General features: G+C 35.8%; 1 long non-coding RNA gene across 1 annotated transcript in view; it reads left to right on the forward strand.

Annotated features, from left to right (window-relative positions):
- LOC149130352 (uncharacterized) overlaps positions 1-3,405 on the forward strand; it is a 100,998-nt gene extending 97,593 nt beyond the window's left edge. The window contains exon 4 of the long non-coding RNA XR_016238954.1: positions 3,143-3,405. This is a non-coding gene — a long non-coding RNA (uncharacterized LOC149130352). The remainder of the gene's footprint in view (positions 1-3,142) is intronic.
- Positions 3,406-17,500: the final 14,095 nt, after the last annotated feature.

Here is a 17,500-nt window from a genome sequence, read left to right on the forward strand (position 1 = left end):
CTTGTTTGTCCCCTCTGTGTGTAGCCCCTTGTGGGTAGTAAAGAAATAACACACACACACACATATGTACAAGGTGTTCGGGATAAATTTGATGATTTTCATGTCTCCTTTGTTCAAGAACAGCTTGATGTACAGGTGAACAGTCAACGGCGTTGGAGTGCATAAAGATTAAAGTTGTAATTGAGAAAAGATTAGTTGACACGAAGGACTGGAAATGATCTGAATATTGCAAAGTAGTTACCTGTGTAACAATAATTCATCATGGATATCAAAATGCCGACACCATGACTGATGCCCGATGCTATGTGAGCACCATGAAAACTGTAAGACATGTCCCATGTATCATAATTAGTCTAAAAAAGAATAGCTGATACCACTCACTGTTGTCGTTGGCACTCCATCGCTTACAACGAGACGAGGGTTCCAGTTGATCCGATCAACGGAACAGCCTGCTCGTGAAATTAACGTGCAAGTGGTTGAGCACTCCAAAGACACGTGTACCCTTAATGTAGTTATCGGGGATATTCAGCGTGACACAGTGTGACAAGGCTGGCCCCTTTGAATTACAGGCACAACAGAAACAGGAAGAAAGAGTGAGAGTTAGTTGTGGTGAAAGAGTACAGCAGGGTTCACCACCATCCCACTGCCGGAGCCTCGTGGAGCTTTAGGTATTTTCGCTCAATAAACACTCACAACGCCCGGTCTGGGAATCGATACCACGAGTCTGCTGCCCTAACCACTGGGCCATTGCCCCTCCACCACTCACTATGCTGAATATAAAAAGTAATGTTGGAATGTAGTGGAATATATGAAGTAGAATAATGAATAGTGAAAGAAAAGTTATATGTAACTAAGTATAGTGTATTAAATATATATATAGATGACATATTGTACACATATTATACACGTTAATTAGTTTTACTAATGAGAAAAAAGAACCAGGTTTCACCAAACTGTGATAATCTTTCAGTGTATCTTCAATGAGTCTCATCTTTGAACAATGTTTAGGCTCAGTTCAGACAGCCATGTGAAGCCACTGGAAACTTTTGTCAAACCATGGCTAGAGAAGGTTGTTGCAGGAAGGTCATATGTGTGGCAGCAGGATTTGGTTCCTTGCCATATGTCCACAAGGATTCAGAAGTGGTTGTTGAAGAATTTCTATAATTTCACCAGCCCCGATATCTGACTGCCTAATTACTCTGATTGTAATTATGTGCAGGGCCCAGTTGAGAAAGACACCAACCACTCTACCTGCAACACAAAATCTGATCCAGTGGCAAAGATCAAAGTGGTGTGGGAAGATCTTCCCAGAGTCACAGTGAGGAATGCTTACAATGGGTTCTGATGTCATCTTGAGTCTTTGGTGAAAACTGAGCGCAACCACTTAGAGTAAACTGTTACCTCCCAGCCATAACCAGTTGATATTTTTGATTTTTTTTTTAAATACTTTTATTTTTGGATATTCGTTTTTCATTTCCTTTTATGGAAACTGTCAAATTTAACCCAAACATGTGTGTATATATATATATATATATATATATATATATATATATATATATATAAACATAATTAAGGGATCTGATCTCTTAATTATGTTTATAAATGTATAAGAACTTTTAAATAAGTTCTTCACCGATAATGGTGTTTACATACCGAAGGGCTTGGTAAAAATTATTAATTATTAATTTATTAATAAATTAATAAATTGATAATCCTTTACCCTTTTATATATATATATATATATATATATATGGCAAAGCACCCACTACACTCTCAGAGTGGTTGGCATTAGGAAGGGCATCCAGCTGTAGAAACGTTGCCAGATCACATTGGAGCCTGGTGTGGCTTTCTGGCTTGCCAGTCCCCAGTCAAACTGTCCAACCCATGCCAGCATGGAAAACGGATGTTAAACGATGAGGAGTGGCTATAGGCGTAGGAGTGGCTATAGGTGTAGGAGTGGCAGTGTGGTAAGTAGCTTGCTTACCAACCACATGGTCCCGGGTTCAGTCCCACAGCGTGGCATCTTGGGCAAGTGTCTTCTACTATAGCCTTGGGCTGACCAAAGCCTTGTGAGTGGATTTGGTAGACAGAAACTGAAAGAAGCCCGTCGTATATATGTATATATATATATATATATATATGTATGTGTTTGTGTGTCTGTGTTTGTCCCCCCAACATCGCTTGACAACCGATGCTGGTGTGTTTATGTCCCTGTAACTTAGCAGTTTGGCAAAAGAGACCGATAGAATAAGTACTAGGCTTCTAAAAGAATAAGTCCTGGGGTCGATTTGCTCGACTAAAGGCGGTGCTCCAGCATGGCCACAGTCAAAAGACTGAAACGAGTAAAAGAGTAAAAGAGTATATATATATATATATATATATATATATATATATATATTATTATATGAAAATACAGAAATGGGACAAGAATGCAAAGCATCCAGACAGTTGGGTGATACAAAAAAAGGGACAACAAAATATCCAGATAGACAATACAAAATGAAGAGAGAATGTAAAAACACAGTGTGAGAAAAAATGTAGGGATTAACAGTTGAACGAGATGAACATATGTTTGTGTGTGTGTGTCTTTGTGTCTTTGCGTCTTGGTGTGTTTACATTCCTGTAACTTAGCAGTTCAGCAAAAGAGACTGATAGAATAAGTACCAGGCTTAAAAAAATAAATGCTGGAGTCCGTTCTTTCAGCTAAAATTCCTCACAGTGGTCTCCCAGCATGGCCACAGCCTAATGACTGAGACAAGTAAAAGATAAAAGATATATATGTATGTATGCATTTGTCCACCACACTTGACAACCAGTGTTGGTTTGTTTACTTCTCCGTAACTTGGTGGTTTGACAAAAGCAACTAATAGAGTTAGTACCCTACTAGGGTCGATTTATTCAATGAAAGAATTCAAGGTGGTGCCCCAACATGGCCACTGTTCAATGACTGAAATAAGTAAAAAAACAACAGAAAGATACTTAATGCTGGATATGATTTTTAAGAATATTGATCTGTAACCATGTTGTAAAACCAAGATTGTAACATGTGGGGAAAATCACAGTTGATAAACCCTATAAATACACACACACCGGTTGTTGCTTGTTTATATTTCATTTCTCTTTTCTTCTCTTTTTTTTTCAGAATGGTTGAAAATAAAAGAGAGAAGGGAAATATAGACCAGCAACAACCGGTGAGTGTGTTTGCAGACTTAATCAATTATCAAAATTTATTAATTATATATAATTATATTCTATCTGAACATGTTTTGCATGATTTTTGGCAGGGAAAACATTTGTTGAAACAGATGTATTTTGAAACAAGTAAATTTATATATATACATATCAATGTATATTTGTATATATACCTTTTCTTTGTGCATAACAACCATTTGAAGCTGTTGGAATTGTCCCACTTTATATGTTTTACTTTCTAAATTATTCAACACGAGCTCTAAATTATTTGACACAAGCTGGGATTGTTCTATTTATTCTTTTGTATTTGAAAGTTCATTCAGCCATCTTCTTTGTCTCATAATGCTTAACTAATGTTTTTAATCCTGATGACCGTATTAATCTTCTTTTTTTTTTCATTAGTAAAACTAATCAACTTATATATATATATATATATCTAATCAATATATATATATATGCTATGTGTCATCAATATATATTCAATACTGTATTTTTTTATATAACTTTTTCTTCCACTATTAATTATTCTATTTCATATATATTCCATTATATCCTAACTTCACTTTTTATATTCAGCTTAGTGAGAAGTGTCTTCTATTCAATTTTAGACTATTTTAGACATTATTACACTGCCTGCTTGTATTTCTTGCATTAAGTAGAACAAAAAAAACAGAAACACATTATTTACATTATTTACATTTAACAGATATTTGTCCTCATTTTGTTTGTTGTTAACACATTTCGGCTGATGTACCCTCCAGCCTTCATCAGGTATCTTGGGGAAATTTCAAACCTGGGTTCTCATTCCTAAGGTATTTCTCAATGCTATTATTATTATTATTATTATTATTATCATTATTATTATTATTATTATTATTCAGGTCACTGCCTGGAATTGAACTCAGAAACCTGGGGTTAGTAGCCCATGCTCTTATCTCACGGGCATAGAGCATGGTTAAGAGCACGGGCTACTAACCTCCCCAGGATTCCGGGTTTGATTCCAGGCAGTGATCTGAATAATAATAATAATAATAATAATAATAATAATAATAATAATAATAATAACATCGAAAAATACCTTAGGAATGAGAACCCAAGTTCAAAATTTCTCCAAGACACCTGATGAAGGCTGGAGGGTACATCAGCCAAAACGTGTTAACAACAAACAAGATGAGGACAAATAGCCATCAAATGTAAATAATGTACATAATTTCTCATCTCTTAAATATAGAACTATATATATATATATATATATATATATATATATACATATAGACCTGGCGGGGCTGTACCTCCTTTTGCAGATTAAGGCTAGCTTTCCTCTCTTCACCGGAGGACTATATAGGGACGATGCGCTATTAAATAGATTGAGGAAGTCCCTGAGAGGTTTCCTTAAGAATTTCTTCAACCTCAACATTATTTTTGATGTTAACTCCAGAAAAATGAATTTCCTAGATGTTACACTATGTTTGGGTACGGGTTTATACTATCCATTTCGTAAACCTAACAAATCAATATCATATATAAACGTATCATCTAATCATCCAAAGTCCACTATAGACAGTATCATTACTGCTATTTCAATCAGAATCTTCAATTTGTCCACAAATGAAGAGATTTTCAATCAGCATGTGCCGATATATAACAACACCCTTGAAGTAAGCGGATTTAAAACCAAAATCTCGTATCTGCCTAATACGAGATTTAAAAACAAGATGGCAGGTCTACCACCTGACTATGCCATGGTTAATCGGAGAAAATGCAATGCATCTTTTGGTAGCAACCAAAATAAGCTTTTTGTTTTAAAAGCGGTTCTGGGAATAATAAAATGAATAGGTATGCGAAACGGGATAGTGCTAGTGTGAGGATAAATAAAATGAAGAGTTCACGTTCTAGAATAAGGGAAAGAAATTTACCCAGGATGTTTTTCAGGATCCTGGAGAATAACTTCCCTAAGGTTTACAAATACTATAGTATTTGCAATAAATCTTCGATCAAAATTTCCTATTCTGGAACACCAAATTTGGCATCTATCATTGCATCTCTAAATAGAAGCAAGTTGAATAAAATAAAGCAATGCGAACGGCCCTGCAATGGAAGCCCCGGCTCTGGGAAAATTGGGTATAATACACATAAGACTAGTGAGACCAGCTCTTCGCTCCCTCCTGCTGGGTCGAACCCTGGTAATGGGAGAAGGAAAAATGCGGATGTGGGAAACCTAACAAGGACTGTTGCTGGTAGTCGAAATAAGATTAGGGGTGGCCCAGATAAATTTTGCAATTGTAGGAACCCTCAATTATGTCCTCTTGATGGGTTCTATAATATATAAATGCATTGTTAGGGATGAGGACAATTTAAATAAGTTCTATATAGGAAGTACGATAGATTTCAAAGCAAGATATAGAGTACATTTGAGTTCATTTTCAAATGAAAAGTATTGCAACTCCATAACTCTCGCATCCTATGTACACGATCTTTAGAAGAAAAATAAGAAATACTCTCTTGAACGGTCGATTGTATCGAGAGCTCCTTATTTTAGAGCAAAAATTAGCAAATGTCTATTGTGTATTAGGGAATCCCTCACTATTCTTAGGTTGTTTGGGCCGAAAATTTTAAATAAATTCACTGAAGTAATCCCCTTCTGCAATTATAGGTTTTCCTCCACTTTCTTGAAGGTATAGAGAAATAAAAATAAAAAATAGAAAATATAGATATAAATAAGATTATTTGTCTGCGTTAGGGTGATTTGAAACCTGGAGGATTACATTAGTTACTACAGCCAATTTGAATGTTTTTTTTTTTTTAATTCATGACATGGACTGGTTTTTCCCTCTTAACTATAAAAGCCTGTCATATAAAAAAACAAATTGCATGTCCTGATGTTTGTTTGTAATTGTTACCCTGAGGTGGGGGTCATCACCTGATTGCACTATGATGTGCATGGACTACGGTGGTGAACCCTTGAAATGGCCATAGGTGCTTGTGTGTGTTTTGACCTATGTTTTTGACCAGTGGTTTTCATGAACTTTTGTAAGTTTGGTGAGCAGAGACAGATTTTACCTATGGAAGTCTGCTATTATTACGTGTACCTTGAGGTAAGTACTGGACTTTCTAATATAACTTTCAATAATGTTAAATTATTTTAAAGTTTTTTGTCGTTTTAAAGTTTTGTCATCAGATATAGTATTTTAGCCGATGGACTATTATAGTATTTTATTTTACTTCATTTTATCTTCTTCTATTTTGCTTTATTTGTCTATTTTGAATTTTTAATCGCTTAATTTTTTTTGAATAGTAATTATAAAATGATATATATATTGGGTTATATTTCTAACTCAAATTTGATTTATTTGTATGTTATTAGTAGAAAAAAAAAATATATATATATATAAATTTTTATATTGTGTGTTTTATGTTGAATTTATATATTTTATATATATTTTCTTATGTATTTTCTTGATGTATTTCTCATATATGATCGTTTATTGGGGGGACTGTTGTATGTTGAGTCGTTGACCCAAATGTAGTGCTTTTATTCTGTAACTAATAATTTTTTATCCCAGTCTCAATTAACTTGAGCACTTCTCTTTGCAATCCTGTACAAAAAACTAATTTGTTTCCTTATAAGAAACGATTATTATTACCTATATATATATATATATATATATATATATATATATTCTAACTCATGCTAAAACCAGAAATTGTTTGTAATAATAGAGACTGAAAATACTTAAGGCCAAAGTGTGTCGGTGCCTCTTCATGTATATACAAGAAATATTGTTCTTCAGGACCATTTGCAGTGAATGCCAATAATAATGCTTGTTATGTATATTTGTTGTCCTTGCATAAACGAAACTTCAAGTCTCTTAAAAAACTTTAGAAAATGTTTGTAACTTGTTTATGAGATCCTGTACTCGTGTGTAAATGCATATATTTTGGTAGTTTTGAATACATCTTGGTGCAAATGTGTGTGGTAAGTAGCTAACTTGCCAACCACATGGTTCTGGGTTCAGTCCCACTGCATGGCACCTTGGACAAGTGCCTTCTGGTATATCCTCGGGCCAACCAAAGTCTTGTGAGTGGATTAGGTAGACGGAAACTGAAAGAAGCCTGTCGTATATATATATATATATATATATAAATGTTTGTACCTGTGTGTGTGTGTGTGTGTGTGTGTGTGTGTGTGTGTGTGTGTGTGTGTGTGTATCTGTGTTTGTCCCCTCCATGTGCCACTTGACAACGGGTGTTGGTGTGTTTACATCCCCATAACTTAGTAGTTCATAAAAAAAGACCGATAAAATAAGTACTAGTCTTAAAAAGATTTGGTAGATGGAAACTGAAAGAAGCCTGTTGTATATATATATTTATATATATACACACACATACACACATAAACATATATATATATGTAGGTGCATGTGTGGCTGTGTGGTAAGATGCTTGCTTCCCAACCACAGAGTTCTGGATTCAGTCCCACTGCGTGAAATTGTTCAATTAAAATCCTTCAAGGTGGTGCTCCAATATGGCCGCAGTCAAGAAACTGAAACAAAAAAATAAAAGAATAATCAATTTTGAAATTACTTAGGTGCATTTATTGTAGAAGTTTTGCTGGCAGAGCCCTTGAGGACCATTCAGAACATCAGATGGCACCATCGGGTTTCCTATGAAGAGCTGCCTGTGTGCACGCATCAGCCTGCAATGTCTCACCTCATAGCCATCCACCATATGCACTGGTGGGGACATGTCCTCTGTACCCCCCACCAGATTGTCCTTACAGGGCCTTACTCTTGTCGGACGCAGCAGCTGCAGGCTGGAAGAGGGACCCTGTCAGGCCCCACACCAGATGGTTGGACTTGATTGAGGAAGATCTCCAGAGACCTCCAATGTCATGGAGGATGCAAAGGGGCTGCCATGGAAACAACAGCAATTTGTGGGAAGTGGGATGGGGGCACTGTAGACCCGGTCAGCTCTCCACATGAAGATGCCTTTGGGACCTTTCACCTGGAGTCACTCCAGCCCCGTCCAGCAAGAGCGTGAGTGAATGAGTCAGTGATTTATTCTTTTACTCTTTTGCTTCAGTTATTTGACTGTGGCCATACTAGAGCACCGCCTTCAGGTCTTTTAAAGCTAAGTACTTATTCTATAGGTCTGTGTTGCCGAATTGCTAAGTTATAGGGATGTAAATAAACCAACACCAGTTGTCAAGCAGTGATGGGGGACAAACACAAAGACACACATACACATATGTATATAGGCAGAGGCATGGCTGTGTGGTAAGAAGCTTTCTTCCCAACCACATGGTTTTAGGTTCAGTCTCAATGTGTGGCACCTTGGGCAAGTGTCTTTCTATTATAGCCTCAGGCTGACGAAAGCCTTCTGAGTGGATTTGGTAGACGGAAACTGAAAGAATCCCATTGTATATATGTATGTACATATGTGTGTGTGTGTGTGTGAGCTTGTCCCCCACCACTGCTTGACAACCAGTGTTGATGCATTTATATCCCTATGACTTAGCAGTTCAGCAAAAAAAAGTAATAGAATAAGTACCAGGCTTAAAAACATAAATCGTGGGGTCAATTCATTCAACTAAAAGGTGGTGTTCCAGCATGACCACAATCAGATGACTGAAACAAGTAAGAGAATATATATGACAGGCTTCTTCCAGTTTCCATCTACCTAATCCATTCACAAGGCTGTAGTAGAAGACACTTGCCCAAGGTGCCATGTAGCGGGACTGAACCCAGAACCATGTGATTGGGAAGCAAGTGTCTTACCACACAGCCACTCCTGCACTTATTTATTGTAGAAAATTACATAATGTAGAATAATGAGTGAGTCACTGACAATAACATCTTGTACATTTTAATTTCAATCAAACCTACAGAAGATTTGGGGAGGGATAAAGATAACTTACTTACTTCCCTGTTATTTTTGGCATTTTTATTTACATCCTCATCATCTCGTTAGCAACTTTCATCAACCTGTACATTTTTCAGCAATAACTCAAATTAGGAAAATTGAATATTCATACTTAACAACCAAAATGTTGTAATTATCACAAAATTTAGCAAAATACCTGGCATCATTATTGAAGGCCTTGATATTTCAGTATATATATACATATATATATATATATATATATATATATATATATATGTCATTGTGCTGTTTTATTTCAAGATTCTTGCCAATACAGAAAGAGCTGGTTTTTAACTTAGAACTAAGGCTCCTTCATTGGAGTATGTATGTGTGTATGTGTGTATGTATGTATGTGTGTGTGTATGTATGTATGTGTGTGTGTGTGTGTGTGTGTGTATGGATGTATGTATGTATGTATGTATATGTGGAGATTTGTATGTTCTGTTTTATGTATTGGATCATCCCATAAATAATGTGGTTTTTTCATAATTCTTTTATTTTTTTAAATTCTTTTTTAATCTAAAATATAGTCTCCTTCATTTTCTACAATGCTCTTCCTTCTATCTGGTAGACTTGCAAGGCCCCATTTCCAAAATGCATTTGTCTAACAAAAAAATACTCCTCCAGTACTGTTCTGACCTCCTCTACAGAATTCATATTTTTTCCATCCAAATGATTTTGAAGTCTGCGGAATAAATGATAATGAGATGGGGCAATGTCTGGTGAATATGGTGGGTGGAGCATCGTTTCCCATTCAAACCACTCCAACCTTTGTAATGTCAACATCTCTGTATGTGGCCAAGTATTATCCTGATGGAAGAAAACCTTTCGTCTTGAAACCAAAGATGGTCGCTTTTCTTCTAGCCCTGGTGTTGATGAATGGTTGAACAACCAAATCCAAGCTTCTCTGCTAATTCCTCAACAGTTATAGTGGGATTTTGTTCCACCGGGGTTTTTGCAGGGTGTTCTCATCGAGCTCTACAGATCTTCCAGGATGAGGCTTGTCTTCTAGACTATAGTTTCCAGCTCAGGATTTCTGGAACCACCTTTGACACTGGCTTATGCTTATTGTTCAATCCCCATATACTGCATTAATATTCGTCGCACTTTCCGTTGCATTGAACTCATAAAGCAAAATATGCCGAATATGTTCCTTTGTCACCTCAATTATAGCTTTGAAAAAATAACTGTTAAAATCGAACTGCACTCTTTGAAATTGCACTAAGAATAAGGACAGGGTAAAATTACTACCTGCCTTTATAACAAGTTGATGCTGGTAGTTTATCCAGTTCCCCTCCAACTTTTAGTTCATGTAATTGAAAAAACCACATTAATTATGAGATGACCCAATAAGTCTTTTAATAGTTGCATATCTAGACATGCTCATATATGCTTATATGATAAACTTCTGGACAGTTTTACAGATTTTTACAGTTCCAGTGATGGAGTGGATCTGTAGTCTTCAAATTAGTTTTCTCCATTCTGGTTTTGAGAAGCCTAATTTCTCACGATTGATATTTAGGCAGTGTGATATATATCCCATACGTACGTATGTATGTATTTCATTATTCAGTTGTATTTCAAGATTTCTTGCCAATAGAGTTGGTTTCTAACCTAGATCCAAGGATTCTTCATTGGAATTTCAACATCAACAGGGTATTTTTGTTTGTTTGTATGTATGTATTTTAATGCATATAGTTGCATATCTAGACATACTTATGTATGTATGTCAAAAATATCAATCAAAGGATCGACGGTTTGAATGTGCTTTTCACCTTCAACATGCAATATGGCATTGGTGTAAAAATTTAATCATATTAATATATCGGAGGACTTCTACTGTTTCTCTATCTCTATTTGGAGTGTCTCTGATTGAAATGGAATATTAAAAGTGAGAAGCTTTGAATCCTAATACCAATATACAAATTATACTGGAAGGCCTACCAACTGAGGTTGGTAACAGACAATGGGTTAAATTACTATTTTCTTCTGAAGATCTGGCATTTAAGGTGACTACACAATTTTCTATGTAATGATTGCCGCACAACATTCTAGCTTATGTTAGTGAAACATGTGTAAATGCTATAGAATTTATTATGTTATAATATTGATTTTAACTAAATCTTCTGTTTAATTCTGGTCTCATACACACACACACAATTAAGCAAGTTTATGTTTAACTTATTGCTTACCTATATTTGTAAAACTGCATGTGTGTGGGTGTATATATATACACAGACACACACACACAAACACACACACACACACACACACACACACACACACACACACACACACACACACACATATATATATATATATATATAAATATATAGGGATTAGCAGTATCCTGCTTCTCCAACATACTGAGAATTCAGAAATAGCAGCCAAAGAACTACTGATTCCAAAACTACAAATTTTTCTCTAATTGATAGCGATATTTATGGTACACACAGAACAAAAAACAGAAGAGAAGAGTAAAAACAAACCTTGTTTTTTGTTCTGTGTGTACCATAAATATCGCTATCAATTAGAGAAAAATTTGTAGTTTTGGAATCAGTAGTTCTTTGGCTGCTATTTCTGAATTCTCAGTATGTTGGAGAAGCAGGATACTGCTAACCCCTATATATTTATGATTATAAATGGTTTTACCGATAAGGTTTTTTCATACTGAGCTACCCGGCAAAATTTTTAATTATTAATTTTATTACTAATTGACGATTCCCTGCCCTATATCTATATATATATATATATATGCACACAACTAAAGACATGGATATGTTCATAGAATTATGTGTATGAGTATGCATACACACACATACACACATATGCCTGTGCTCACACATAGACATGTATGCGCATGTATGTACTTGAGTTAAATGTATATGGTCATGCTAACATATCCATCTCTGTCTTTCTTTCTTTCCAATTATCTGCCTGTTTCTCTCATAAATGTGTGTATGTGAGAATATATCATCATCATCATCATCATCATCATCGTTTAACGTCCGCTTTCCATGCTAGCATGGGTTGGACGATTTGACTGAGGACTGGTGAAACCGGATGGCAACACCAGGCTCCAGTCTGATTTGGCAGAGTTTCTACAGCTGGATGCCCTTCCTAACGCCAACCACTCAGAGAGTGTAGTGGGTGCTTTTACGTGTCACCCGCACGAAAACGGCCACGCTCGAAATGGTGTCTTTTATGTGCCACCCGCACAAGCCAGTCCAGGGGCACTGGCAACGATCTCGCTCGAAAATCCTACAGGAGCCAGTCAGGCGGTACTGGCAACGGCCACGCTCAAAATGGTGCATCTCATGTGCCACCCGCACAAGAACCAGTCCAGGGGCACTGGCAACGATCTTACTTGGCTTGCCGGGTCTTCTCACGCACAGCCCATTTCCAAAGGTCTCGGTCCGTAGTCATCGCCTCGGTGAGGCCCAATGTACGAAGGTCTTGCCTCACCACCTCAGCCCAGGTCTTCCTGGGCCTACCTCTTCCACGGGTTCCCTCAACTGTTAGGGTGTGGCACTTTTTCACGCAGCTATCCTCCTCCATTCTCACCACATGTCCATACCAGCGCAGTACAATATATATATGTGAATATATATGGATGTATATGTAAATATGCATGTGTGTATATGTGTGTGTGTGTGTATAAATACAGTGTACATTTAAGTACACATAAGAGATCTCTTATGTATTTAAATGTACACAGTATTTATATGAATAATATATAGTCTTTTGACTAACTTTCTTCTTCATGCTAGACCACTGGTAACAGAAAATTTCTAAATAGTTTTTTACTTCCCTGAAATTTATTAATATATATATATATATATAAGTCAGTAAATGGTGAGGTTAGAGTCCAGAACTCCAACTAAAGAGTATAAAACCCACTGAATTGTCTTCCCTTACACACACTTCGTGTTTTGACACCACACTTCCTGCTTAACACAAACTTTCAGCCACTTTTTTTAAAACACAACACAACTCTTAATTCCATGCATCCTACTCTTTCTAACCGTTATGTACATGGATTACCATTGAACTTTAAAAGCTCAAAGACAATATAATGTATTGGTATATTTATTTTTTTATATATTATTTTTTATTTTTTTGTAAAAAACATTTTCATTCTCCCTCTTCTTGAAAATTTGCCATGCAATGAAAGCTGGTTTGAAATCCTTTTTAATCCTCCTTATGCACATCTATATTAAAATATGCTTTTAGTTTAGCATTCTGCCTTATTATTTTTTATTTTCCTATATATATATACATATATATATATATATATATATATATATATATATATATATATATATATATATATATATCGTTTGTAGAAAACAAATCTGAAAGAAGAAGCACACGCTAAGATATGTATAGCAGTATATATTAAAAATGGAGAAGGCTGGTTTATGGGATTACTTAGGTTTGCTGTCCAGAAAGGGTTTAGCTTTATGGCATACTGTCAGACCCCAAAAACCTGTTGGTCCACAACCTCTTAAAAGTATATATAGATCAAATTTACAGAAAAATAGAAGACAGGTGTAGGAACAACAAGCAGGTGTATTAGTTTGACACTCAAGGAAAATGAAAATTTCTTTTGTGTTCCAAGCCCATGCTCTTTGACAGAAAGGAATTAGAGGGAAAAATTGGAGAGAGAATTAAAAAAAAAAACAGAGTGACAAAAAAAAGTACTGTAGAGTTCTGCTGTCCAACATGGTGTATGTACACACATGTATATGAATACATACATACATACATACACACACACACACACACAACACACACACACACACACACATATATGTAGGTGTAGGCGTAGCTGTGTGGTAAGTAGCTTGCTTACCAACCATATGGTTCCGGGTTCAGTCCCACTGCATGGCACCTTGGGCAAGTGTCTTCTACTATAGCCTCGGGCCAACTAATGCCTTGTGAGTGGATTTGGTAGATGGAAACTGAAAGAAGCCCATTATTGTATATATGTGTATGTGTATATGTGTGTGTGTCTTTGTGTCTGTGTTTGTCCCACCACCGTCTTGACAACCGATGGTGGTGTGTTTACGTCCCTGTAATACTAGCAGTTCAGCAAAAGAGACCAATACAATACGTACTTGGCTTAAAAGAGTAAGTCCTGGGGTCAATTTGTTCAACTAAAAACGATGTTCCAGCATGGCCACTGTCAAAATGACTAAGGCAAGTAAGAGAATAAAAGAATATGTATATATGTGTATATATATATATATATATATATATATATATATACATATATATATATATATATATATATATATATATGTATATATATTTGGTCATCCCAGAAATAAAGTGGTTTTTTGAAGTTGGAGGGGATGAGATAAACTACCTGCATCGACCTCCTATAAAAGCAGGTAGTAATTTTATCTTGTGCTTATTCTTAGTGCAAGTTTTGAAGAGTGCAGTTCGATTTTAACAGATATTTTTTCAAAACTATAATGGAAGTGACAGAGGAGCATATTCGGCATATTTTGCTTTATGAGTTCAATAAAGGCAACAACGCAATGGAAAGTGTCAATGGTGGTTCCAGAAATTCTGAGCTGGAGACTACAACCGAGAAGACGAGCCTCATCCTGGAAGATCTATAGAGCTGAAACGAGGACATCCTGCAAACTTTGGTGGAACAAAATCCCATCATAACTGCTGAGGAACTAGCAGAGAAGCTTGGATTTGGTCATTCAACCATTCATCGATACCTGTGTACATTGGAAAAGTCAGCAAACTGGGTAAATGGGTTCCTCACAAACTTCCAGAGTCTAATCACATGCAGAGAGTGAATGTGTGCTCTTCTCTGCTGTCACAACTCACAAATGAACCATTTTGGGACTGAATAGTGACTGGTGATGAGATATGGGTTGTCTATAAAAATGTCAAGCATTGAAGACAGTGGGTAGGGAAAGAGGAAACCCTGGCACCCCAGGCTGAAGAAGGTTTTCACCCATGTAAGGTGTTATCAGTTTGGTGGGATATAAAAGGTTTAGTCCACTTTGAACTTTTAAACCCCAACCAAACAACAAGAAAGATCTACTGCAAACTGCTTGAGCAGTGCCAGAAGAAAAATAACCATCTTTGGTTTCAAGATGAAAGATGTTCTTCAATCAGGATAATGCTTGGCCACATACAGTAAGGATGACATTCCAAAGGTTGGAGTAGTTTGAATGGAAATGATGCCCCACCCGTCATATTCACTGGACATTGCCCCAGCTGATTTATTCTACAGTCTTCAAAATCATTTGGACAGAGAAAATATGGATTCTGTAGACAAGGCTAGAGCAATACTGGAGGAGTATTTTTCATGATGGACAAGTGAATTATGGAAGAGGGGCCTTGCAAGTTTACCAGATAAGATGGAAGAGCATTGTAGAAAATGAAGGAGTGAATATTTTAGAGTAAAAAAGAACATTGTTTATCTTAATTTTGAAAAATAGAAGAAGTATAAAAAGAAACACATTATTTATGGGATGAACATTTATATATATGTATGTATGTATGTATGTACGTATGCATATATATGGGGAGAAAGAGAAGTATATATGCATTTATGGATCTCTGTATACATATATATGTATACATCTATGTATATGTGTGTGTGTGTATATATATATATATATATATATATATATATATATATATATATACATATATATATACATATATATATATATAAATATATTATATATATATATATATATTAATGCATATATATATACATATATACACATTTATATATGTATGCGTGTGTTTATATATATATATATATATAATATACATGTATTCATTTATATATGTATGTATATGTTTGTACATGTTTGCATGTATGTATGCTTATATATATATTAACGCATTTATATATGTGTGTGTGTTTGTAGATATCTGCATCTATGCATATATATATGTGTGTGTGTGTGTGCATGTGTGTGTGCGCGTGTGTGTGTGTGTGTGCGTGTGTGTGTGTGCGTGTGTGTGTGCGTGCGTATTTAATAAATGTTTACGTCAATGTTTTGTCTGAAAATTAATGTTTGTACTCCAGCATGTAGAGAGGTAATGTTCATTTGATGTGTATTTCCGCTCCGCAGCAATGAATTTTTCCCTGCCTCCCAAACAGGAAGTCAGCTCTCGTGATAACATACGCTTGTTGGCGGGAAACACTCATAAAATTGATATATGAACACTCAGCTATTTTAAACCATTTGCATTCTCGCTAATATTTTATCCCTTACTGATCTTTCATGCGTCTCTTTTGCTCTGTATTAGTCTTTTGTTTTTAATTTGTTTCAGCCATTGGACTGCGGCCATGCTGGGGCACCACCTCCAAAAATTTTAGTCAAACATAACAACACCAGGATCATTGATTTTAGTCAAATAAATCAATTCCTCCCCCCCCCCCCCCCGCCAAAGCGCTTAGAGACTTATTCCATTGCTCTCTTTTGCTTAACTGCTAGGTTACAAGGACTTAAACACACCAGCACTGCTTGTCAAGCGGTGGTGGAAGGCAAATATAATACAAAGACATACATTGCATGGCACCTTGGGAAAGTGTCTTCTACTATAGCCTCGGGCCGACCAAAGAATTTAAAAATATTTCTGTTAGCTTGCTTTCCTCATTTCAACACACTGTGTTTATTGTGAAAAATATATGTGTGTGTGTGTAAGTATATATATATATATATATATATGTGTGTGTGTGTACAAATTTGGTATGTGTAGCGTTCCATTATTTAATAAAGAAAAAGTGTGTATAAACAAACGATGTAAGGTTTACTGAATGTAAAAATGAACTGGAGACAAACAGAAGGTTCATAATTCTTCATCAGTTTTGCACTTTTAACGATAAGACAGAGTGCTTCCCAATTGGCGGTGCCCACAAAAAAATGGTTTTCTTGCTGAGAATTAGGGACAAGGGTAAACAAAACAAAACAAGCAAAACAACACAAAGTGTGATTTAGGACGGTAGTCAAGGATGAACAGTCAAAATATAGCCTTATACACATTTTTTCATTTATATATACATACATAAATATAAAATTTCTGTCATAGAAATATTACGTTTTGCATTAAAAAATAATCTACAGATGTGGTCCAGTTTGTTTGTTGATCAAAAGTTTTCTCCATTTTCTGATTATTTAAATTTGATTCCTGATAAACTTTGGTTTATTCTGTTGTTACCTGTACACTACGAGCATAATGTGCCTGCATAGCCATGCCCAGGGTAAAACAGGTAACTGACACCGATAGTAAATATGGATATTTTTATCCCTCACTCGGTTACTATAACCACTAACTCTACTTAACTTGTGTGTATATATATATATATGTGTGTGCGTGTGTGTGTACCAGCAGTAAT

This window comes from Octopus bimaculoides, chromosome 29, assembly GCF_046866305.1.
Source record: "Octopus bimaculoides isolate indiv1 chromosome 29, ASM4686630v1, whole genome shotgun sequence".
In the NCBI taxonomy this organism is placed as follows: Eukaryota; Metazoa; Mollusca; class Cephalopoda; order Octopoda; family Octopodidae; genus Octopus; species Octopus bimaculoides.